General features: G+C 47.7%; 1 pseudogene; it reads right to left on the bottom strand.

The window, feature by feature from the left end:
• The window catches only part of LOC144684290 (multidrug and toxin extrusion protein 1-like), a 35,222-nt pseudogene extending 9,901 nt beyond the window's left edge, over positions 1–25,321 (bottom strand).
• Positions 25,322–26,742: the final 1,421 nt, after the last annotated feature.

Below are 26,742 nucleotides of genomic sequence, written 5' to 3'. Positions count from 1 at the left end.
GTGTTTTATTTTGGGAAATGTGTGCCAACCTCTGATACCCTCCCCTCAGAATTTCCAGTCCATCCCAGGCTACCATAGATGGCTGTGGGCTATGGTCTTCATTCGGGAAATTCCTGGATGGGCACTGTGTAGCTCAATTAAAAGTGGCTCCCTTCCCTTTGGAGGAGCTATCATTCAAGCTGTCCACAATAAGAACCCGTCCTGGCTGGCTATTTCATGTCTTCTGTTGAAGTTAGTTTGATTTTGTCAGATATGGGCTCCTGTGACCAACCATATAGCACTTGTTCTCATGCTTGAGATAGGACTGGGTCCCATCTTGTCCTGTCTCTGATCTGTCGAGCACAAACCGGTGAGGAATCTAAGAAATTTAACAGTAAAGCAAGCTCCTGTGGGACTAGGCTGTGCTCATCATTTTCTAGAGGTGCAAACTTTGACCTGAGGGAATCTTGTAGTGTGGGAAGGTCTTTCAAAAGGTTTTCTTTTTCCCTTCGATGGTTGCTCACCTCGTCTCGAACTCTGTCATCGAGTTTCTCCTGCGGTTCTTCCAGGGTTTGGCTTAAGACAGCCTGCATTTCTTCAGGCTGTTGAGTCCTTGCATACTCCTTTTTCAGAACAGGAATGCTTCCTGCTTCCTTTTGGAATCTCAGTGGCCAATCAAGGTTGATTTCTCTTAGCCAATTTCATCCAAGAAGGCTTGTTCCTCTGCCGCTCAATACTAACACTGGTAGCTTTGCCGATTGGCTTGCATAATGACCATTACTCTCCTTAATCCTTTTACTTGAATCTCTTCACCTATATATTCACAGCTTAGCATCTGTTTCTTCTAAACTTAATTGATGTTCACCATTATTCAAATATCTGAGGCATTCTATGTATTGAGACCAATCATCTGTAGCAGGTTCAAAATGATAAATTCCCCCAAATTGTGGCACTTTGAGAGGGGATAGCTTCTTCAATTCTAACGGAGATTGCTATTTACAATCACTGAGCAAGGTGCCGTGCCGATTTCTTTCTAACTTGATTTCTTCTGTTCAATCCTGTTCTATCCTCATCACCAGTTTGTTATAGGGTGGCCATGCTGTACTATTAATGATAGAGTTGATCTGCAGACACTTCTTTGGTGGAAACATTAATTTATTTACAATATACTTAGCAGCAACTACACTTGTGTTTTCAACTCCAGCTCCATCTCTACACTGTCTGCTGAGATAGCCCCCGCTACTCTCCTATTGGTTACTACAGATCTTCCTTAACAAGCATTATTCTTAAAGGTCCATTAAACGCTAAATAAAACCATAATTATTACATCCACTATCTCCCAAATCTGTAAAGGAGAAGTCAGAACACCCCTACTCTTCTCTAACTTAATCTTTATTTAATATAAAAATTGGTATAGTGGTCAACAATGAAATATAATTGACAATGCAAAGCCACACAAATACAATTCTTCTCAACATTTGCTGAAGATCAGCTTCTTCCTCATACTGATGATGAATGGAACTGAACAAGATTCTCAGTGTCAAATATCCACTGCATTGATACACAGCGCCTTAGCTCGATGTCCCCAGCATTCCTTGCTTTTTGACTCAAAGACCTTTGGGTTTTCAAATAAGGCTTGGAAAGTAAGCCAATCATGAATGAAACTCCCTCCACATTTCCTATGTTACAACATTTACTATGCTTAAACAACAACAATTTACATTTATCCAGCACATTTACAATAGCGAAACATTGTATGGCGTTTAACAAGAGCAATATTAATAAAAACATTTTTGACATTTTTGTTATCAGGACAGATAACAAAAAACCTGGTGACAGAGCAAGGTTTCAAGGAGTTTTTAAGGGACGAGATAGACAGGTTTAAAGAGAGAATTCCAGACCTTAGGGCCAAGCCAGCCTAAGGCATGACCATCAATGGTGAAATAATTAATATCGGGGATGCACGAGAGGCCGGAATTGGAGGAGTTCAGAGATCTCGAAGGGTCATGGAGCTGGAGGAACCTAACAACTTGTTGCGTGAAAATGTTTTTCCTCATGACATCGTTGATTCTTTTGCCAATTACCTTAAACTTGTGCCTTCTTGTTCCTGATCCTTCCAACAATGGGAATAGTTTCTCCCTATCAACCCTGTCCAGACCCCTCATGATTTTGATATCAAATCTCCTCTGCTCTTCTCCGAGGAAAACAGCCCAAAATTCTCCAATTTATCCACATAACTGAAGTTTCTCATTCCTGGGACCATTCTTGTGTATCTTTTCTACACTCTCTCTCTTTACACTTTTCCTAAAGTGTGGCACCCAGAACTGGACACAATACCCCAGGTGAATCTAGGCCAGGGTTCTATACAAGTTTAATGTAACTTCCTTGCTTTTATATTCAATGCCCCTCTTAATAAAGCTGCTCTGACCGTATCTATTCACTCTATTGTTGGATACTAGTCACCAGTTTGTTGGATCCTGTTCGTGTCCTTATTGTGAGTGGTAGCTGATTTGGTACGAATGATAGAGTTGAGTAGCAGACGCTCATAGGTAGAAACTCTGTGTTTATTTACAAAGGTACACAGCATCAACTAAACATATGCTTACAGTTCAGACTCAATCTGAACACTACTGCTGCTACTAACTACTGAGTACAGACTACTAACTACAGAGGTAGCCTGCGCTACTCTGCGATTGGATACTAAGATCATGTGATCTTCCATTATAACATTCTTGTTACAGGTATAATATTCATCAGATTACCACATCTATATATTGATAACTGACTCCTCTCACCGACTCACCCACACAACAATGGAGGAATGTGTGTTTTCTTAAGATGTGAGCTACTTTATTTACCTATGAGGAAAGTTCCAATCTCAGAAGTCCACCATTTAATACATTAGCATAAGCATGCTAGGAATTGCCAGTCGTATAAAATGGCCCCACTCCTGCAGGCAGTCAGTAGACCATCCTATACAAATTAAAACAATGAAGTTACTAACACAATACATAGTCGGGTGAGAGAAAATCATTCATAACATCCAGATCACCTCGGTGTTCAATTGGTTCTGTTTATCTCTATGTTTTTACCAGGTTAAAATGCATCCCCCTCCCCACCAAGTTGTATACTGGGTGGCTAATTAGATATCGTCCATTTCATATCATTGCCCAAAGTGTAAATTACCCTCCCTGAAACCTACCTGCCCAGGTCTTAACATGCAACTTTTTCCATCGAATGTATCCAAACAGGAGAATAGCCTGACAGTACTGAGAGATAACAGTGGCAGCAGCTGAGCCCCTGGGGAACAAGTTCACATATTAAAGGCAGTTTCAAATAAAGATTGGCTCATTGTTCACTGAAAGATTAATTGATTGGAACTGGGATTCAAATATATATTTGACGTTAATTTTTTTAAAGTTGTTTGCTACTTACGGCACTCCCAGCGTCAGCACAAAGAGGAAGAGATAATTGATGACAGCGTTGAGGATGTTGGCTATGAGACCAGTGAAAACCTGAAGCATGATGATCCCCCGAGGTGGGAACAAAACAATAAAGTAATTCCTGGAACTGCCCTTCAATAAACAAACAGGGTATGTGGCATGGTGCCAAGATAAGGCAAGATAGGGTGCAGCTGCTCTCCCAATGTCCATGTTTGGGTTTCAATGTGCCCCCGATCTAGGAGGATCACTTTTCTTCATAAGGAATGAGAGATGAGTAAATTAGACCTATATTCTCTGGAATTTAGAAGAATGAGATGCGATTTAATTGAAACGTACAAGATTCAGAAGGAATCTGACAGGTTATTCACTGAGAAATTGTTTCCGCTGGTCGGGGAGTCTAAAACACGGGGGCACAGTCTCAGGATAAGGAGCCAATCATTTCGGACTGAGATGAGGAGAAACTATTTCACTCAAAGGACCATGAATCTTTGGAATTCTCTACCCCGGAGTGTTGGGATGCTCCATCGTTGTATCCATTTAAGGTGGGGATAGACAGATGTTTGATCTATTAGGGAATTGTGGGATATAAGGAATGGGCGGGAAAGATGAAGCCAAAGATTAGCCTGGATCATATTGAATAGCAGAGCAGGCTCAACAGGTCATGTAGTTTAGTCCTGCTCCTATCTCTTGGGGTCTTGTGTTCCCTCACTTGGTCTGGGTTCACTGTTGGAACTTGCCTACTCGTCAGCTCTAGTTGTCCATATTTGCAGTTCAATCATCAAATTCCTCTTCCCTGTGCACCAGGGAGCTACTCTATCCATCATCATGCTTCCCCATAGTACAGGAGATTTGGAACCACAGCTTCATTCAATAGGCTGCTATCTCTCTGGTAAGCAACTCATTCAAATATTCCCCCTGATGCACCTATTTCACGCTCTGTGTTGGATTCAACAATGGAACAAATAATTAATAAGGGATGGTAAGGGTTTCTCCTTTGATATCTAACTCTCTAACGGGTGCATTGGTGAGCACGCATAATGCTTAGAGGTCACCACCTCAGAAACATAACCGGACCAGCCATATCAACACTGGGTGGAATTGTCCCAGCTTTGCAGTAAATGCGGTATTCGTGGGGGAAACGATGTTTTCTCCATCGGCCTCAGTGGTGGCTTCTCACGCCGTATCAGCCCAAACCTGCCATATTAATTATGCATTCCCAAGAAACACACCGTTTCAATGGCGGCAGGGCCCTCATTCACCCACCGTGCCATCACCTCACCACTTCATCATGCCGGGCACCATAGTTCAAGTGCAGCGGCGCGCACACCTCTCAGTGCTTCCAGCCCAGGACTACTGCACGGAAGACAGCATGGCCCCGAAAGGCAAAAAGACTGCAGCCCCCCCAGTTTAGTGACACGTCCCTCGAGAGCCTTTTGGGTGCCACGGAGGCCCACCATGATGTCCTACACCACCGCTCTGGCCACAGGAGGGGCAGCGTCATCACCAACCAGGCTTGGGAGGTGGTGGCAGCTGTGGTCAACGCCCTGCGAAAGAGGACAGCCACCCAGTGCCGCAATGGGGTGAATGATCTCCTCTGTTCAGCCAGGGTAAGTCACTCTCCTCATCACTCTCAACTCACACACTCACAAACCCATCACACATCCACAGGCCCCTCACTCGCTGCCAGCTCAAGAGACATCACCATTCACTCTCTCACACACACCGTCATTGTCCTCACCCCATCCATGGGACCACTCACTGCACACACAGGCCAGGCATACTTATCATCTGGCCCGGCAGGTGCCCTGCTCACACTCTCTCCATCTCTATCCATGCAGGACAAGCTGGCACACAACAAGAGGGAGAGGTCACAGACCGGTGGAGGAATGCCTGAAATCAAGGCCCCCACAGACTTTGAAAACAGAGCCATCCAGCTGGCCGGCGATGACTGGGATCAGTCCTGTGCTGATGGTGAGGTCAGCACTGCTCTACCAAGTGAGGACCCAGCAGTGCAACATCCACCAGATAACCATGCCGTGAGTGATGTGTCCTCTTTCACAGGCCACTGCCATGCACTAATTATCTCAAGGTAAGAGCAAAATACTGCTGATGCTGGAAATCTAAAATAAGAACAGAAAATGCTGGAAAAGCTCAGCAGGTCTGGCAGCATCTGTGGAGAGAGAAGCAGTGTTAACATTTTAAGTCTGTATGACCCTTCTTCAGAGACTTCAGACCTTTCTTCTTCACTAATTATCTCTCCTTTCTCTCACAGACACACCTGGCAAACAGCCGTCAGAGTCCATGACCCAGGGCCTCCAATCAAGCCCTGAGGAAACCTCAGAAGAGGAATCTCAAGGTATCCTCCCTGAAGTCCCATCACAACACTCTCCCACACCCTCCACCAGCACAGAGACACACACCTCGGTGGGATCTAGCTTTAGAGTAGCCCTGGTGAGCACATCACACTTTCTGATCCACTGCAAGCGGCAACAGGGACTTCCAAGGTTTCTGGCACTCAGAGGACTGCCTCCACTAGAGGCTGGAAATTTGCTGAGTCTGAGTCAGATGAGGAGCCTCTGGACTCGGTCATGTCACAGTTGCTGGAGCTGCAAAGGCAAGATCGGGAACATCAGGAAGGGATGTCTGCTGCATTCCTCAGATTGCAAGGCACGATGGAGGAGTCCATCTGCCTTCACTCTGAGGTGTTAGCGCCAGCATGTCAATGCACTGAGGTCAACACTGGTAGGATGGCGGCCATTATTGATACCTTGGTCCAGGACGTCACTCCTGCACTGCTGCGCGGGCTCAACTCCATCACTGACTCCATAGTTGGTCTCCAACAGTGTGTACACGAGAGGGGTGCAGGGAAGCTCGATCTCACTGCATGGCTGCCCGAAACCCCACCCACCTCCACCCCACTTTGCCCGACTGATTGGCAGCAGCTTTGCCCATTGGACTGCATGCTGTGCTCTCAGCTCAGACACAGGAATTCTCCTAACCCGCACTTCAAGGCTGCACTGTTAGCTTGAACCATGGGGGAGACTGGTCCAAACCGGGATGATGACATTGCCAGGGACTGTGAGCGCCTCCACCAGCAACTGCTCCATGGCTAATTTTAGCGAGGAGATTGTGCAATGCACCCAGTCGTCCAACTGTTCTGCCGTCCACTAAAATGCTCATTAGTTTACAGCCTGTGCCCGAGGGGTGAAAATCTCTGGAGCACTTGATGGCACTTTCTTGCCTCTGTGTTGCTTGAGTGGGCAGATAAGCTAGAGGCCCGACTCCACACATGTCAATGTGGCTGTGCCTGAACTGTCTCAGCTGCAGAGGAATGGTCACTTTATACAGGGTTTCCCTAATGCATGGGCGCTTCCCTTCCCACCAAGTGCATGCCCTCTATATGCTGTTATGAAACACATCGGCGTGCAGTCGCATCTACATGGGCAGACGGTCCAGCTGGGGGGATGATTCCAGTGGGCTGGCCTTATAAAGGTCAGCAGATGTATTACAATGAGGTTCCCGACATCCGATGGCAGGGAACGCAGCCCACCATTGATTGGCTAAGCGGACAATCACAAACTGGCTTCTGGCCTTCTCGCCATATTGTCCGCTAACACCACTGAGCACACCCGACGCCAGCGGGCACGGACAATTCTTCCCACTGTGGCTACAAAGCCGGATGGAAACTGAATACTCTGCAGTGAGTGTCTCATCTCTTGAACTCTCAGAGTTACTCTAGACTATCTGAAAATCACCTACCTGATGGAATGCTTACCATTCATCTTGTCGGAGCTAACTGTGTCTGTACACATGAAGTTGAGCTTGTTATATGGTGTCCATAGACACAGTATCCACCACCTCTACCAGTGTGGCTCTGGCTATAGTATCTATTATTGGCAAGATATACTGCAGATTCTCACCTAGCTTACTTCTGATGGTACACCGATCCCCATAATCTCTACCACCAAAAAAAACACTTGAGCAAAAATGATGGTGGAAATAACCCCCACTTGATCCCTTTGAGCTAAGAAACCAGTTTCATGTAATTGGACACGAGGGGTGGAATTTTACGGCTCTGTTTCAGTGGGGACGGGGCCATAAAATGCGGCGAGACATTCTAAACCTCATTGGCTGCAGCGGAAACATAAAATCCTACTGCCGTAAAATTTCACCCAAAGAGTTGTTGAGGTGAACAGTTCGAGCTAGATAAGCACACGAGGGAGAAAGAAATAGACGGATATGTTGATTGGGTTAGATGAGAAAGGGTGGGAGGATTCTCGTGTGGAGCACTAACACCAGCATGGATTTATTAGGCAGAATGGCCTGTTTCTGTGCTGTTAATATTTTGTAATACTCAATGATTGTGACCACCTCTTCCAAGTTAATCCCTGAAATATTATGATCCTTCTCCCCATTTGCAATTGATCATCGAAATAAGGGGTATGAAACTGACAACTCCCAAGTACATCTCACTTAAATAATTATCAAAGTAATTTCGTGCAAGTTCCAAAATTCAGTGACTTTACCTGACTCTGAAGGTATTTGATCTCTAACTGATAAAGACATGCTGCCTAAGGAAAAAATATTGAAAATTATTAGCAGAAGACAGTGTGCCAATTATTACTGAAATAGAAAAAAAGGTTACATTCAAACTTTCTTCCAAAGTTTCCGTCAGACCCATGATTGGGATTATGTTCAACCTGACGGCAGGCTATTTACACAGGTTCTGCAGGGGCCAAGCTATAGCTAACTAGAACCTGAGATGTTCAAGTTTTGCATTAACGTGCTGGCTGTGGCTCAGTTTGTAGCATTCCTCCTTTTGAATCATTAGACTGAGAAATCTAGGCTTGCACTCGGTGTATGACTGAGGGAGTGCTGCAAAGTCGGAGGCGCTGCCTGTGAGATGACGTGTTAAAGGGTGTCTCTCTCTGCTTTGTTCGGTAGACATAAAAGGTCGAATTCAAAGATCAGTGAAGTTTTCTCCAGTGTCCTGTTCAATATTTATCCATGAATCAATATTTGAAAGAAAAGCTGATTATGTAGTCACTTAGGACTTTGAAGTTTGTTGGAGCTTGTTGTGTGCAAATAGACTGCAGTGTTTCCTACACTAGTATATTCCTAAAGTACTTCATTGCCTGTAAAGTGTTTTGAATAGCCTGAGGGTGTGAAAGGCTCTATATAAATGTGATTTTTCTTTCTAGATTGGGTGAATCTAGAATGGCTTATTAGGTGAATCGACAGCTATACTGTCACTGAGTCAAATGGCAGGCTGAGATTTGGACAGGACTACGGGGAGCACATGGGATATTGTTATCAGTCTCAGCAATTCTAGGCAATGAAGGGTAAGAAATGAGCGATTCTTGATCACCGGTTACTTATGGTGGAAAGTCTCGTACGTGTGTGGACATTGAATGAAGGAGAAGTTGGCTCACCTGTGACACTTTCTATGATCAAAGAGCTGTCAGTACTCACTCTTTCCCTCACATACTGGGAACAGTGAATTTTGGTGAGATACTGAAGCTGTGATGGTACCTCTCTGGATTCTTCAAGACTTCCTCTCTTATCCAGACATGGGGCACTGAGTCATTATGGCTCCCCAGCTGAGGTCATCCTGACAAATATGGCTTGTTGAATGGTGCATTTATCCAGTTAGTCTGGTAGTGGCAGTTATCTGTCAATCAGCTGAAAGTTCAATTGGTGTTAATTACTGTAGCAGGAAGCTGAACAGGCGAGACGGAGACCGAGTGGATAGCGAATTAGGTTCACGTGGGAAGTTGGTGCACAGGGGAAGGGGGTGCATGGGGGAAGGGGGTGCATGGGGGAAGGAAGTGCATGGGGGAAGAGGGGTGCATGGGGGAAGGGGGTGCATGGGGGAAGGAGGAGCAAGGTGGAAGGAAGTGCATGGGGGAAGGGGGTGCATGGGGGAAGGGGGTGCATGGGGGAAGGGGGTGCATTGGGGAAGGAGGTGCATGGGGGAAGGAGGTGCATGGGGCAAGGGGGTGCATGGGGGAAGGGGGTGCATGGGGGAAGGGGGTGCATGGGGGAAGGATGTGCATGGGGGAAGGAGGTGCATGGGGGAAGGAGGTGCATTGGGGAAGGTGGTGCACGGGGGAAGGGGGTGCACAGGGGAAGGGGGTGCACGGGAGAAGGGGGTGCACGGGCGAAGTTGGTGCACGGGGGAAGGGGGTGCACGGGGGAAGGGGGTGCACGGGGGAAGGGGGTGCACGGGGGAAGGAAGTGCACGGGGGAAGAAAGTGCACGGGGGAAGAAAGTGCACGGGGGAAGGGGGTGCACGGGGGAAGGGGGTGCACGGGGGAAGGGGGTGCACGGGGGAAGGAAGTGCGTGGGGGAAGGAAGTGCGTGGGGGAAGGGGGTGCGTGGGGGAAGGGGGTGCGTGGGGGAAGGGGGTGTGTGGGGGAAGGAGGTGCATGGGGGAAGGGGGTGCATGGGGGAAGGTGCTGCATGGGGGAAGGGGGTGCATGGGGGAAGGAGGTGCATGGGGGAAGGAAGTGCATGGGGGAAGGAGGTGCATGGGGGAAGGAAGTGCATGGGGGAAGGAGGTGCATGGGAGAAGGGGGTGCATGGGGGAAGGAGGTGCATGGGGGAAGGTGGTGCATGGGGGAAGGGGGTGCATGGGGGAAGGGGGTGCATGGGAGAAGGGGATGCATGGGGGAAGGGGGTGCACGGGGGAAGGAGGTGCACGGGGGAAGGTGGTGCACGGGGGAAGGGGGTGCACGGGGGAAAGGGGTGCACGGGGGGAAGGGGTGCTTGGGGGAAGGAGGTGCATTGGGCAAGGAGGTGCATGGGGGAAAGGGGTGCATGGGGGAAGGAAGTGCATGGGGGAAGGAGGTGCATGGGGGAAGGGGTGCATGGGGGAAGGAGTGCATGGGGGAAGGTGGTGCATGGGGGAAGGAAGTGCATGGGGGAAGGGGTGCATGGGGGAAGGGGTGCATGGGGGAAGGTGGTGCATGGGGGAAGGAAGTGCATGGGGGAAGGAGGTGCATGGGGGAAGGGGGTGCATGGGGAAAGGGGGTGCATGGGGGAAGGGAGTGCATGGGGGAAGGTGCTGCATGGGGGAAGGTGCTGCATGGGGGAAAGTGCTGCATGGGGGAAGGGGGTGCATGGGGGAAGGGGGTGCACGGGGGAAGGGGGTGCACGGGGGAAGGGGGTGCACGGGGGAAGTGGGTGCACGGGGGAAGGAAGTGCACGGGGGAAGAAAGTGCACGGGGGAAGGGGGTGCACGGGGGAAGGGGGTGCACGGGGGAAGGAGGTGCACGGGGGAAGGGGTGCACGGGGGAAGGTGGTGCACGGGGGAAGGAAGTGCATGGGGGAAGGAGGTGCATGGGGGAAGGGGGTGCATGGGGGAAGGGTGTGCATGGGGGAAGGGGGTGCATGGGGGAAAGGGGTGCATGGGGAAAGAAGTGCATGGGGTAAGGAGGTGCATGGGGGAAGGGGTGCATGGGGGAATGAAGTGCATGGGGGAAGGGGGTGCATGGGGGAAGGGGGTGCATGGGGGAAGGAAGTGCATGGGGGAAGAGGGTGCATGGGGGAAGGGGGTGCATGGGGGAAGGGGGTACATGGGGGAGGGGGTGCATGGGACAAGGAGGTGCATGGGGGAAGGGGGTGCATGGGGGAATGAAGTGCATGGGGGAAGGGGGTGCATGGAGGAAGGGGGTGCATGGGGGAAGGGGGTGCATGGGGGAAGGAAGTGCATGGGGGAAGGGGGTGCATGGGGGACGGAGGTGCATGGGGGAAGGAAGTGCATGGGGGAAGGGGGTGCATGGGGGAAGGAAGTGCATGGGTGAAGGAAGTGCATGGGGGACGGAGGTGCATGGGGGAAGGAAGTGCATGGGTGAAGGAAGTGCATGGGGGAAGGAGGTGCATGGGGGAAGGAAGTGCATGGGGGAAGGGTGTGCATGGGGGAAGGGGTGCATGGGGGAAGGGGTGCATGGGGGAAGGATGTGCATGGGGGAAGGATGTGCATGGGGGAAGGAGGTGCATGGGGGAAGGGGGTGCATGGGAGAAGGGGGTGCATGGGGGAAGGGGGGGCATGGGGGAAGGAAGTGCATGAGGGAAGGGGGTGCATGGGGGAAGGGGGTGCATGGGGGAACGAGGTGCATGGGGGAAGGGGGTGCATGGGGGAAGGGGGTACGTGGGGGAAGGGGGTGTGTGGGGGAAGGGGGTGCATGGGGGAAGGGGGTGCATGGGGGAAGGAAGTGCATGGGGGAAGGGGGTGCATGGGGGAAGGGGGTGCATGGGGGAAGGGGGTGCATGGGGGAATGAGGTACATGGGAGAAGGGGCTGCATGGGGGAAGGGGGTGCATGGATGAGGGGGTGCGTGGGGGTAGGGGGTGCATGGGGGAAGGAGGTGCATGGGGGCAGGGGTTGCATGGGGGAAGGGTTGCATGGGGGAAGGGGTGCATGGGGGAAGGAGGTGCATGGGGGAAGGGGGTGCATGGGGGAAGGGGGTGCAATGGGGAAGGGGGTGCATGGGGGAACGAGGTGCATGGTGGAAGGGGGTGTATGGTGGAAGGGGGTGCATGGGGGAAGGGGGTGCATGGGGGAAGGGGGTGCATGGGGGAAGGCGGTGCGTGGGGGAAGGGGGTTCATGGGGGAAGTCGAACATTAGTGAAGTAAAGTTAAGACATGGCTGGGCAACTCAGTCATGTGAAATGTGTGTCCTGTAGGATGTGCGAAGTCGTGGATGCTGCAGGTGACCTAGATGACCACATGTGCAGGAAATGTCACCAGCTGCAGAAACTTGAGCTCTGGGTTTTGGGTGGCTGAGGTCTCTGTGGCACACCTGCGAGGCTGAAGGCTATGTGGATAGCACGTTCAGAGAGGTGGTCACACTGCAGGCTAGAATCATGGAGACAGAAAAAGAATGGGTGTCTGCCAGGCCTTCCCAGAGAACCATGCAGGTAGTGCAGGAGTCCCCTAGGGTCCCACTCGCTAATCAGCTTTACGTTTTGGATACTGGTGAAGGCGTCAGTTCCTTGGAGGAGTGCAGTCAGAGCCAGGTTCGTGGCACCAGAGGTGACTATGCTGTACAGGAGGGGAGGAAGAAGAGGGGAAGAGCAGTGGTGATAGGGGACTCATTAGTCAGAGGAACAGACAGGCATTTCTGTGCTTGTAGATGTGACTCCAAGATGACATGTTGATTCCTGGTGCCAGGGTCAAGGATGTCACAGAGCAGCTGCAGGACATTCTTCTGGGGGAGGGTGAACGGCCAGAGGTCGTAGTCCACATTGGTACCAGCAACATAGGTAGGAAGGGGGATGAGGTCCTGAAAGAAGATTTCATGGAGCTAGGAAGGAGATTGAAAAACAGGACCTCTAAAGCAGTAATCTCGGGGTTACTTCCAGTCCCACGTGCAAGTGAGCAAGGACTCACCAATTAAAACGGTCTTCAGCTTTTTGAATGCTGTCTGGCATTTCTGAGTCCATAATACCTTTGCTTTTTTCTGTAGTAGGTCTGTCAGTGGGGTGGCTACTGTGCTGAAGTTTGGGATGAACTTGCAGTAGAACCCACACATTCCCAAGAACCTCATGATTTCCCGTTTTGTGGTGGGAATGGGGAACTGGGCTACAGCTTGTACCTTGGCAGCCCTGGGGAGTATGTGTCCTTGACCTACCTACCTGTCCTAGATAGGCCACTTTAGCCTCAGCATACTCACTCTTTGCAAGATTGACCACTAGGTCAGCTGACTGTACTCTTTGGAAGAGGGCTTCCAGTTGCTCTATGGTTTTCCCAGGCGTCGCTATTCACTAGGAAATCGTCCAGGCACACGATACAATTGGACAAGCCCACCACTACCTGGCTCATCCGCCTTTGGAAGGTAGCCCGGTCATTCCGGAGTTCAAACCTGACACTGGTATAACTCGTCTGGAGTTCCGAAGGCGGAAATTTCCTTCACACGGGCCATCAAGGGAGCCTGCCAGTATCCCTTGAGTAAATCTATCTAAGTAATGTAGGCTGTTTTACCTACCCTGTATATGCAGTCTTCCAGCCGGGCTATCGGGTAGGAGTCAGCCTGGGCCACTGCATTAACTTTTCGGTGGTCAATGCAGAACCTTGTGGAGCGTCCAGCTTGGACATGAGCACAATTGGGGAGCTCCAGCCACTGCTGTTAGGCTCTATTAGTTGGTGCTCCAGCGTGTAGTTAATCTCCTCCCAGACCTAGGCCAGCTTCCCTGGGCCTCTCCCACATCCACATCACGTAGAGCTAGTGTGGTGCAGCCTGGCCTGTCCCTGCATGAGCCTTTAAATGCAGTGAACAGCCTCGTCAGGTCAGCTTTCTGTTCTGCACCCAGGTGGGAGAGCAAGGAGCCTAAGTTGACTAGTATCTCTGTGTTGGTTAGCCAGGTAATAGGGGGTTCAGTGTGGGCCTCATCCATGTCTCCCTCCAATTCATCCCCACTGCTACCCTCCTCCTCCAGGTCGGTGGCAATGGATCAAACCGTTACCTGATTGTCCCCCTCTCGGCTGTGATGTTGCTTTATCATGTTGACATGACACAGCCTTTGCTTTTTCCCCTGATCTGGGTCTCAATTAGATAGTTCACTTCCCTGGGTTGCTTTACTATTCTGTACGGGTCATTGGACCAGGCCTGTAAGGGTTCACTTGGTATTGGTAGGAGCACTAACACGTAGTCTCCTGGCTGGAAGTTTCGGGTCTTGGCATGTCTGTCGGCCTGTTTTTTCATAGCCGTCTGAGAGATTTTCAATTGCTCTCGGACCACTTCGCAGGCTCTCATGAGCCGCTTCAGGAGCACGACTACGTAATCCAAAATGGAGAGCTCCTCCTTCTGCTCTAAAAACCTCTCCGTGACGAGTTTCAGAGGCCCTCGCAGTAGGTGCCCGTAAACTAATTCGAACGGAGTAAACTCGGTGGATTAATTGGGTGAGTCCCAGGTAGCGAACAGGTTTATTCATCATCTCCCTAGGGTCTTCTAGGCTCCCGAAAGAGGTTTCAGATAACCAGACTGGAGGGTCTTCTGTCAGCAGTGCCACTTCAGCTTCCTCTGCTGGAGCTTGTCAGGCCATAGACCGGGTCACCACACAGTCAGGGAAAATGGCAGGCCCTTCCTCCTGCAGCTGTTCACTCTCCTTGACCTCAAAGGACTTCTCTGAGATGACTGGAGATGCTATTACCTTTGATCCCACCAGGTCATGGTCGAGGGGCAGGTCGACCCTGTCCACAGGCTTCTTGGCTTCGCATTTCACCTCAGCACCACCCTTTCTGTCCTGAGGAGGGGCCCCAGAATTTCCCTCTCTCCCCTGGGTGCTCAGCTTCCTGTCACTCACCACCACCCCCCACCCCGCCACCGCACTCTGTCCTTTCCAGTTGGTTGGGGGTGACTAGGGGAGGGTCTCTTCTGAAACAAAGGTTTGTGGATCAACTCATAATTGTCAGCCAGTGTGGCTACCCGCCTGCCCCTCTCCCCCGACAACCCCCCACCCTTACCCCCCCCCCACTCCCCCACCCCCCAACTCCTCTAGATGTGGTCTCATTAGAAAGGATAGGGGGTTTTTAAACTCCACCAGGAGAATTAATTAATGGAGGTTTTCCTAAGTGGCTTCTGTTTTAAGTGCCCGCACCTACTGGTCAAAGCAAGTTGCTTAAGCCTTTCAAATTCCAGGTACGTCTGGTCAGGCTGTTTCCTGAGGGTGTGTAATTTCTGACAGTGCGCCTCCGGCACTAACTGGTACACATTCAAAATAGTCCTTTTTGCTGCCTCGTAATCAGCGGCACTTTCCTCAGGCAGGAGGGAGCAAACATCGTGAGCCTTTCCTGAAAGCTTACTCTGTAGTAACAGGGACTGCTGTTGGACCAGCCACTTTAACTGCTGTGCTAACTGCTCGAAAGATATAAAGAAGGAAAGATATAAAGAAGGCTTCATCAAACTTAGGGATTAGCTGAGCAAACTGGGTTGCCTCAATCCTTAAGTCCAAGCTAGTGGTGTTTTCAAGGGACTCAGTGGGATGCCTGCTCCTCAGCTCAAGCTGCTTTGGTTTTTGGTCCCTTTCCTCTCTCTTGAAATTCTCTCTCTTCCCTTCACGCCCTTTCCTGAAACTCCCTTTCCTTTTCTCTCTCCTGAATTTCTAATTTCCACTCCTTCAATTTTAATCTCTCTACTGCTACTCTATCCATTTCATCGTCCTCAATTTCCACCCATAGACCACTGGCCGCCCCTTTTAAAATTTCAGGTTTTCTGGCTTTTGGCCGAAATTCCAATCCTAAATGCCTCACTAACTCTGTTAACTGTTCGAGGGACAGAACCTTCAGATCCCCAAAAGTAACTGCTTTTGGTCCTGCTAGAAAGGTACTGGCATCAAAAGTGGACATTTTAACACTTCAGTAGTATAGACTCAAGAAAGTCATTTTGTAGCTTCTAAAATATTGATTTCAAAAGGACAACTCGCTTTCCCCACTCTAATTTGTTTGTTTCATCTGCGGGGAACAATATTCCAGACTCCAAGCCACCAATTTGTTCAATTCCCAGACGAGCACTCCAATTTCATACGACTCACCCCCAGCTGAGGAGCCCTGAAGTGGTTGATTCAGGCGAGAACCCTCAATTTGTCACCGTCTGGCTGGGACACCCCTCAAATTGTTATGCCTCGGCAGAGGAAGGATGAACTGGCTCCCTGTCTTTATTCAGCTCCCCCCACCCCCCACTTCTGTTGGTCGCAACAGGATTTAATCTAAAAAGGATCCCTTTCACGGATACCTTTTTCCCAGATCCCATTGTTCTGGTTTTGAAGGATCCAATTTGATCAGACTTTCTTGAGTTAAAGGTAAGAGTAGGTTTATTAACTACTAAAGGCAAGAAAGGATAAAACAGATGCATATACAGTTATGCAGGTTAAAAGTAAGAATTTAGCTTGAAGTATATATATATATATATATATAAAAAAGGTAAACAGAACAGTTCTTAACTTGATTGAGCCCTGCAATTCCATATTCCAAAAGAGCTGACTCCAGTAGATGAATAGTCAGTTTCAAGGTTCCAGTAGAGTTGAATTGAGTAGAGAGGGAGAGTGATCATGGGGTACTGTGTGTGGCTGTTACTTCTGAGTCAAACTTCCAGCACTTGCTGTCTCCCAGGACATCCATTTGCAAGATGTGGGCATCACTGGCTAGGCCAGCATTAATTGCCCATCCCTATTTGCCCTTGTTTAGGAGTCAATCACATTGCTGTGGTTCTGGTATCACCTGTAAGATGACAGATTTCCTTCCCTAATGGACATTAGTGAAGAAGATGGGTTTTTACAACAATCAACATCAAACTTTTAATTCCAGACTTCTATTGAATTCAAATCCCACCATCTGCCATGGTGGGATTTGAACCCAGGTCCCAGAGATTTACACTGGGTTTCTAGATTACTAGTCCAGTGACAATACCACTATACCAACACCACCCACAGACACTAGGGCAGCTTTTCAGCTCACTTTTAACCCCTTCTCTGTACATTCCAAGTGGGAAGCAAAATCACAAGTCTGTCTGGGCATTGCTCACAGGATTTCTTCATGAGATGATACTCATCTCCCTTTATGTCTCATTGTCACTACCGGGGGGAGCAGTTAGCTCCTGGATGTCTTTAGAAGTACCTTGTCTGGCAATAGGGTGGGGTTCCATTACCTCTTCGGGAGTCACACTGCAGCATTCCAGCCAGTGGCTTGTGTGCATTTTAAAAAAGCAGGTTGTATTTTAATTAATGGCCCGCCAGTGTTAAAGGTGCGCTGTAGTGCTCAGCGCTGCCGGGGTGGGGGCAGGAGGAGCACCTAACGCGGAAGTCTGCACATGCACAGAGCTGCCTCAGGGAGCTGAAGATTTTTAACAATAAAAATAAAGATTCAAAAAATAATGGAAACATGTCCCCTCATGTGACTCTGTCACATGAGCAGGGACATGTTAAGCATGAGTGTTAAAAGTTTTTAATTATTTTTTAATCCCTGATCAAAACCTCATCCCGCCTGTGGATGATGTTTTGCCAAAAATGCAAAGGCCGCTTGGCCTTTTTGCCCACCTGCCAACCGAACAGTTGGAAGGGCAGTGAAAAATTCGAGTCAATCGGGTTCTTAATAGGCCACTTAATTAATGGTGGGCACGGCTCCCATACGCACCCTCCGAGCGAGAATATTAGGATGCTCACCCGACATCATCGCGCATCATTTTACGTTTGTTGGGGTCGAGCGCACACCCGCCCAACAAGCTCAATATTCTGCCCTTTTTTATGTGTGTCTTCATGGAAGAGGATACGGGAAATCTCCCAGAAATACTAGGCAACCAAGGGACTTGTGAAACTGAGGCACTGAAAGAAATTCACAATGGTAAAGAGGTAGCGCTTGAAAAGTTAACTGGATTGAAGGCTAATAACTCCCCTGGACCGGATGAGTTTCATCTCAGTGTGTTGCAAGAGATGGCTAGAGAGGTATTGGATGCATTGGTGGTTATCCTTCAAAATGCTACAGAATCTGGAAAGGTTCCTGCAGCCTGGAAAGTAGAAAATGTAACGCCACTATTCAAGAAGGGAGGAAGTGGGAGAATGGAGAACTACAAACCTGTTAGTTTGACGTCAGTAAGGAAAATGTTAGAATCTATCATAAAGGACGTGATAACTGGACACTTAAAAAAGAATGGCAAAATTGGGCAGAGTCAACATGGATTTATGAAAGGGAAGTCATGTTTGACAAACTTGTTGGAGTTTTTTGAGAATATTACTTGTAGCATTGGTAAAGGAGAACCAGTGGATGTGATGTATTTGGATTTCCAGTAGGCTTTTGGTAAGGTCCCACACAGGTTAGCAAATAAAATTAAAGTGCATGGGATTGGGGGAAATATACTCGGATAGATTGATGATTGGTTAACAGACAGAAAGCAGAAAGTAGGAATAAATGGGTCATTTTCAGGATGGTAGGCTGTGACTAGTGAGGTACCGCAAGGATCAGTGCTGGGGCCACATCTGTTCACAATCTATACAGATGATTTGGATGTGGGTACTAATTGTAATATTTCCAAATTTGCTGATGATACTAAACTGGTTGGGAACGTAAGTTGTGAGGAAGATGCAAGTAGGCTTCAAGAGGACTTGGACAGGCTAAGCGAATGAGCCAGAACACGGCAGATGGAATATAATGTGAATAAGTATGAAGTTATTCACTTTGGTAGTAAAAACAGAAAGACAGAATATTTCTTAAATAGTAGAGGTTGGGAAGTGCTGATGTCCAAAGGGACCTGGGTGTCCTTGTTCATGAGTCACTAAAAGCTAGCATGTAGGTGCAACAATCAGTAAGGAAGGCAAATGATATGTTGACCTTCATCATAAGGGGAATTGAGTACAGGAGTAAAGATGTCTTACTGCAATTGTATAGAGCTTCAGTGACACCTCACCTAGAGTATTGTGTACAGTTTTGGTCTCCTTATCTAAGGAGGGATATACTTGCCATGGAATGGATGTTCACCACATTAATTCCTGGGATGGCGGGTTTATCTTGTGAGGAGAGATTGAGGAAACTGGGCCTGTATTCTCTAGAGTTTCAAAGAATGAGAGGTGATCGCATTGAAACTTACAAAATTCTTACAGGGTGTGACAGGGTGGATGTAGATAGGATGTTTCCCCTGGCTGGGGGGGCAGGCGGTGGGGGGGGGGCGGTGATGGTTCTAGAACCAGGGGACACAGTCACAAGATAAAGGGTAAGCCATTTAAGACTGAGATGAGGAATTTCTTCAGTCAGAGGGTGGTGAATCTTTAGAATTCTCTACCCCAGAGAGCTGTTGAGGTAGATGATTAGCCATGATCTAATAGAGTGGAGGAGTAGGCTCAATGGGCTGAATGGCCTCCTCCTATTCTGATGTTCCTAGTCACAAGGAGATTATTGTGAGCTTCGCTGACTCTTTTGCTATGTGCACATTTCAGGTAATGAATGACGTGTGTGTGTGTGTGTGTGTGTGTTTGTGTGTTTTATTTTGTGTGTGTGTTAATGTTTGCGTGTGTTTGTGTTAATGTGTTAGTGTCTGTGTGTTATTGTGTGTGTGTTATTGTTTGTGTATGTTATTGTGTGTGTGTTATTGTGTGTGTTAGTTTGTGTTTGTTATTGTGTGTGTGTGCATGCATGTATGTTATTGTGTGTGTGTGTATGTGTTATTGTGTGTGCATGTTATTGTGTGTGTGCATGTGTTATTGTGTGTGTGTTATTGTGTGTGTGTTATTGTGTGTGTTATTATGTGTGTGTTATTGTGTGTGTTATTGTGTGTGTGCATGTGTTATTGTGCATGAGTTATTGTGTGTGTGTTATTGTGTGTGTATTATTGTGTGTATTATTGTGTGTGTGTTATTGTGTCTGTTATTGTGTGTGTGTATGTAATTGTATGCGTGTGTGTGTTATTGTGTGTGTGTTATTGTGTCTGTGTGTATGTGTGTGTGCGTGTGACATTGTGTATGTGTTATTGTGTGTGTGTATGTGTGTGTGTGTATCATTGTGTGTGTCTTTTATTGTGTGTTACCTATAATAAATTACTGTACTTAGAGGAAGACCAGGAATATATATCTTCACATATTGTTGTGTTAACCTGTAACAAAAATAGAAGATTCTGATTATAAAAGGGAAAACATAGAACATCATCATCTGGAACCAAAGATAAATTCAAATCGAGGTAATAAAGTCATGCAACATTAGTGAGGTACCAACACACGGTGCCGTGCCAATGAAGACAGATGTTTAGACCTGGCACATAGCGGAGTCACAGCCAGGCCTCTGTGTGAAACACAACAAAAGAAGGGAATGTATCATTGAAATGGTCACCCCGACAACTCTGATGTTTCAGCTAACAACTGGTGCAACAGTCTTACAGGTATGAAATCAACATCCATTTTGCTGCTTTATTTACACGTACAGGGAAATGTCTCGATATATGACTGCCTGAAACCCCTACAAAATCACCTTTACCAATATGGCAGGTACCTGCAATGCAGGTGCAGAACGGGCACAGGCGTTGCTTCCCGAAACTGGTCCTTTTTGTCCCCATTTTCTACCTGGGAAATTGGCACAACAAGGACCAGTTTCTACCCTGACATTCCTGTCTCCCAGTGACGTATTTCAAAGCCGTATTTCCTGTAATTCCACAATCCTTTTGAAATGGTGAGAAGTGCAGAATTTGGCGAGGGTATAGAAGAGATTTACTAGAATGAGTCCAGTGATGGGGATTACAGTGCGGTCGACGGTATGGGGAGCTTGGTATTGTTCTCCTGCGAGCAGCGAAGGCTAAGAGGAGATTTGATAGGGGTGTTTAAAGTCATGAAGGATTTAGGTAGAGTAAGTAAAGAGGTATTATTAGAGGATCCATAACCAGAGGGCACAGTTCCAAGGTAATTTGCAAAAGAATGAGAGGCCTCTTGAGGAAAAAATGTTATTTTGCCACAAGTGGTTAGAATTTGGAGCACATTGCCTGATAGGGCAGCGGAAGCAGATTCAATAGTCACCTTTAAATTCGAATTGGATAAATACTTGAAGGAGAAAAAAATTACAGGGATATCTGGATAGATGGGGAGTGAGGCTAACTGGATTGCCCTTCAAAAGAGCTGGTACAGACTTGATGGGCCGAATGGCCTCCTTCTGTACTATACTGTCCTAATTCTATGATTCTATTTATTTTCTGAAGCGCCAACAAGCAGCTGTTCTGGTGTTTAGATCAACTTTGTGTCAAACTCCCAATAAGACCTGAGTTTGAATCACAGGATCATTCAGTCACACTTTCTCAGTTTTCTGTCATGTATCTGCAAAGGATTCTGGGGGAGAGTAAAGTTGACCCAGTCCATGAACTGAAAGGTCCCTCCGACAAGCCTGTTACACAGTGACACAGACTGGGCTTGTGGAGAGGATTGATGGATTGATATAGGGACTCTCCTGAAATCCCCCGTATTCCAAGGACTCAAACCCATTTTGTTTAGTTCTATAATGGAATTTCTTTGTTGTATTATTTTCCATTTTAAATTATGAGTTAATTTCTTACTTCCGCCACACCTCACAGGAAAGCATGTGACCTGTTGCTATTCCCTATCGCTGCTGCTGCTGCTCTGGATGCCAGGCGGAGTTCACTGTAAGATGGTCGACTCACCATTTCATTGACTCCCTCTCTATTGAGGAGACCGTCTGGTCTCTGCTTGATGCTGGTCCAGCTGAGATTAACCCCTCACTATATGTAAATGTACAATTTGGAACCTCGATCCTAACATTCCTTGACCCAACACTTCTGAGTTCACTAACACACTCTGTCATCAGGCCACTGGATGGCCTCCTTTCTTTCACTCAAATACTGTTATTTTATTCTCTTTGTAATAAAAAATAAACAAGACTCTCACTTGGCCACTGCAGGAGACTGTTTTAAAGCCACTAAAATGTGCTCGATGTTTATGAAGATGGCTCAGCAGGGAAAGCAGGCTATCATGAGAATGAGAATCCCTCTTTGGAGAATCACTCCAATTCGCTTCCAGTTCTTGCTGCCGTATGTCTGAAAATCAGATTAAAAGATTTGTTAAAGATATTCTATCAATATTGACTGCTATATCACCCCCTGGTTCCTTGCAAATACAAGGAACAGCACCAACTGCTGCACGTGGCCTTTTTTTGACCTTACAGAACCCTTTGACTCTGTCAGCCATTCAGGCTTATGGAGTAAAAACAGAAAATGCTGGAAAAACTCAGCAGGTCTGACAGCCTCTATAGACAGAGAAACAGAGTTAAAGTTTCGAGCCTGCACGACTCTTCTTCAGAGCTTCTTCAAGGTTTATGGAGTATCCTTCTCAAATTTGGTTGCCCTCGGAAATTTTTCACCATCCTCTGCCTACTCCATAATAACATGCCAGCCATGTTCCTCACCGACAGATTCACCACTGACTCTACCTCAGTGAAGATTGTATTCAAACAGGGCTGCCATCACACTAACCCTCTTCCCCATCTCCCTTGCTGCAATAGTGCAGCTCTCCTCCAACAAACTACCCATGGGCTTGGAGATAATTTACAGAACAGGTGGGCAACTGTCTAACCTGGGCCGCCTTCGATCCAAAACCAAGATCACTCCAAATTCAGTCATTGAGCTCCAGTATGCAGATGACGCTTATGTGTGCGCTCACTCAGAAACTGAGCTCTTACTCCTTCCCTGAAGCATATGAGAAAACGGGCCTATCGCTAAACACCTGGAAAGCTAGGGTCCTCTTCCAACCAGTTCCCAAAGCACAACACCTCCAACCATGCTGCCCCCCCCGAGCCCCCTACCATCCCCACACTGATTAAGATCAATGTCAACCATTTTGACCATTTTCCATAGCTTGGGAACCTCCTCTCAATGAAGGTAGACATAGACAACGAAGCTCATCGTCGCCTCCAATGTGTTAGCTCAGCATTCGGCTGATGAGGAAAGAGTATTTGAGGACCAGGGTCACAAATCCGAGACTAAACTGAAAGCAGTGATCCCCACACTCCTACATTCTTTGGAGACTTGGACAATCTACAGCAAACACCTCAAAGCACTGGAGAAGTACCACCAACAGTGCCTTCTCATGATCCTTTAAATCCGATTGCAAGGAGAGCAGTCCAACAGCAGTGTCTTCTCCCAAGCCAACACACCCAGAATTGAGGTGCTACCCACTCAAAACCAACTCCACTGGGCAGGACATGTCATTCATGTGCCTGATACCAGACTCCCAAAGCAACTGTTCTACTCAGAACTCAGTTGTGACAGGAGACTCCCAGGAGGATGGTGGAACTGCTTTAGGGATGTCCTCAAAGCATCCCTGAAGAAGTCAAGCACCCACATCGACTCATGGGAGTCCCTGGCTTGTGACCAACCAAAATGGATAAGGTTTATTCAGACAGACACTGAACACATCGAGAGGCTGCTTAAGGAACGTGCAAAGGTGAAGTTGAGGTGTCAGTGAGAGCACACAAATCTCCAAAGACCTCATCCGCCCAACCCTCCAGGCACCACCTGCCTCGCATGTGACAGAGTCTGCAAATCGTGCATTGGAGCTGACTAAGATTGATTTGGTAAATCAACTAAAAGGTATGGGTATTGGAAGACTTCCCTCTTGCGACACGATGGTTTGCACCATGGTGATCAACTCTGTGTTAATCATTACCTGGTGCGGCTCAGGAGCCCCACACTAGTGTGGCAGTCCCTGCTGTGTTTGCTGCAAAAGTGCACGATTTGCTGGCCCCTGTTGTCTCTGGGCCCTTTTCTTGGTCAACTGAGCTTTCTGTCTCTACTCACATCTTCCATTGCCCTTCCAAGCAGTCAGCTTCCATAGGGCATGACCTATGTCATGCGACTGTCTCTCAGATGTCAGTGTCTTCATCTTCATATCTGGCTTGTAGTTTCTGGCAGAGGTATGGGCTCCCAGGCTGTTGTGACCCAGTGGGCAGTTCACTGAATGGAGGATCTTTGGGTATACGGCTGTCATCCATCCGATTAACATGGAGAAGTGTGAGATTATGCATTTTGGTAGAAAGAACATGGAGAGACAATATAAATTAAGGGGTACAATTCTTAAGGGGGTGCAGGAGCAGAGGGACCTTGGTGTGTATGTGCATAGATCATTGACGGTGGCAGGACAGGTGGAGAGAGCAGTTAATAAAGCATATAGTATCCTGGGCTTTATTGATAGGGGCATAGAGTACAAGAGCAAGGAGGTTACGCTGAGCTTATATAAGACACTAGTTAGACCTCAGCTGGAGTATTGTGTACAGTTCTGGGCACTACATTATAGGATGGATGTGACACTTTGCAGAGAGTGCAGAAAAGGTTTACAAGAAAGGTTCCAGGGATAGAAACTTCAGTGATGAAGATAGATTGGAGAGGTTGGGGCTGTTCTCCTTGGAGAGGAGAAGGCTAAGAGGAGATTTGATAGAGGCGTTCAAAATCATGAGGGGGCTGGACAGAGCAGATAGGGAGAAACTGTTCCTGTTCATAAAAGGATCAAGAATGAGAGGGCACAGATTTAAAGTGATTTGCAAAAGAAGCAAATGCGATGTGAGAAAAAACTTTTTCACACAACGAGTGGCTCGGGTCTGGAATGTACTGCCTGGAAGTGTGGTGGATGCAGGTTCAATCGAGGCATTCAAGAGGGCATTACATGTTAATTTGAATAGAAACAATGTGCAAAGGTACAGGGAAAAGGCAGGAGAATGGCACTAAGTCATAATGCTCATCCAGAGAGCCGACACAGACACGATGGGCTAAATGGCCTCCTTCTGCACTGTAACAATTCTGTGATCCTGTGGCATGCCGTTGGCCTAGCAATGAATGTATGCTGATGGGATTAGCATGCTCCTGGAGCTCTGAGTTGGTGACCTTGTCCTACCAAGCAACACTGAGGATACATCTGAGACAGGGCGGGTGGAAGCCTTTTCTCCTGTCCGCATATGTTGCCCAGGTCTTACTACTGTAAAGGAGTGTGCTGAGAATGCCAGCATGGTAGACTCGCAGTTTGGTGTTCTCAATCCATTTGTTATTGTTCCATTGCGTCCACCACTGCTTGGACAAAACAGTGACAGCTTTTATGATGCGTGTATTGATTTCAGCATTAAGTAACAGATTGCTGGTGATTGTATTATTACTAGCATCTGTCTGCTTTGGGAGACAAAGGACTGTGTCCAGGGTGTTTGTCACTTCTGCATTGAACATCGTCTGTTTTGGCTGTGGAGGCTGATTCGTGAGTGGCAGTCCCTTCCGTAGCTGATACAGATGAATAGCGTTGGTCCGGGATCGACTGATGTTTAGTTTCCTTCCGGTGGGCTCTCTTTTCTGCCATCTGCTCATTTCTTTTGCCCTCTGATTTTTCCACGTCCTTCCAGGCTGCTTGTCTCCAGGCGCTCTGCTCAGCAGCGAGGACTTCCATCGACTCCAATCCCAGTCAGCTTGAAGTCTCACTTGCTGACATCCTTGTATCACATCCTTGTATCCTTGCCAATAGCAATCCCGCCACAGAGCATGACTTTGAGGATTCGGCTCACATGACACAGCCAATGGAATCGCAGCTGACCCAAGAGCGAAAACATGCTGGGGATCCCTGCACGCTGGTGAATGTCATCCAAATCTCTGCTCCCCGTATCCTAACTTATGCCAAGGCAGCTTTACCAATGACCCCTATGACCATTGACCTATGTTGGATCCCGACCACCTGTGTCTTGAATTTAGGATTCTTATCCTTGTGTTCAGATTCCTCCATGGCCCTTGCTTTGCTATCCGCTCCATCCTTACAACCTGTGTTCCTCCAATTCTGGCCTGTGATGCATGCCCCATGTCCTTTAACCAACCATTGGCAGCCATTCCTTTGAACTTCCTGGATCCCAGCCTCTGGAATTCTCACTCTAAACCTCTGCCTCATCACATCTCTCTCCTCCTTTCGGAGATCTCCTTAAAACCTGCCTCATTGATCAAGCATTTGGCCATCTATCCTAATGCCTTCTTCTTTGACTTGGTGTCAAGCTTTTTTTGCCTGTTTATGATCCTATCAAGCTCCTTGGGATGCATAGGTGCTATATAAATGCAAGTTCTGTTTGTTGCTATAGTTCCATGAGCCTCAGCAGCTCATGAATGCCTTGCACAAGTGACCAGTCCTCATGTGTGATCCAAGTGGCTGCCAGAGGATTATCTGCCCATGAAGAGCATTCAGATTGAGCCCAATCTCATTCTCACCCAATGTCCACACATATCGGACTTCCAGTACGGCTCATTGACGATGGTGATGAGCTGGGATTCCTAGCTGGTGTTTCTGTTCTTTAGCCTAGGGCCACTGAAGCAACTGCTGCTCTCTTGCTGTCCTTCCATTGAGAGCAGCAGGTAACGCCCAGGCTTTTTCACAAGGAGCATTCCATCAGCTGGTAAAGGCACTAAGCTTCAAACTGATCAGAAGCAATGCAATTCCATCACTATTTTATAGAGGATACAAATATATAGAAATCCCCACAGATGCGTATGGAGCCATCTTTCTTGAGCACTAGAACGCTGGATATTGCCCATTCGCTATGGGACACATAAATGTGCACATTCTGAATATAAACTCACCACCGTGGCTAGACTAACTGCGTTCAATTCAATGTTTCCTAAATGTCCACAGAATGCAGAGCTGACAATATTTATGAGAAATACCATCAGCTGTGTCAAAATCTGTCAAAGGAAAATGAATGATAAATAATATACAAAGGCCACTTAATTTTAATCAAACTCTTTTATACCCAAAATTAAATTGAATTAAACCAATAATATCCCTTACTGAATGTAATTGCAATTTCTCTTTCTCAGAAGGTGATGCAATTT

Source organism: Cetorhinus maximus, chromosome 9 (genome assembly GCF_964194155.1).
Source record: "Cetorhinus maximus chromosome 9, sCetMax3.hap1.1, whole genome shotgun sequence".
Classification (NCBI taxonomy): Eukaryota; Metazoa; Chordata; class Chondrichthyes; order Lamniformes; family Cetorhinidae; genus Cetorhinus; species Cetorhinus maximus.
The sequence above is the reverse complement of the archived record's forward strand: the minus strand, read 5'-3'. Positions and strand labels throughout refer to the sequence as shown.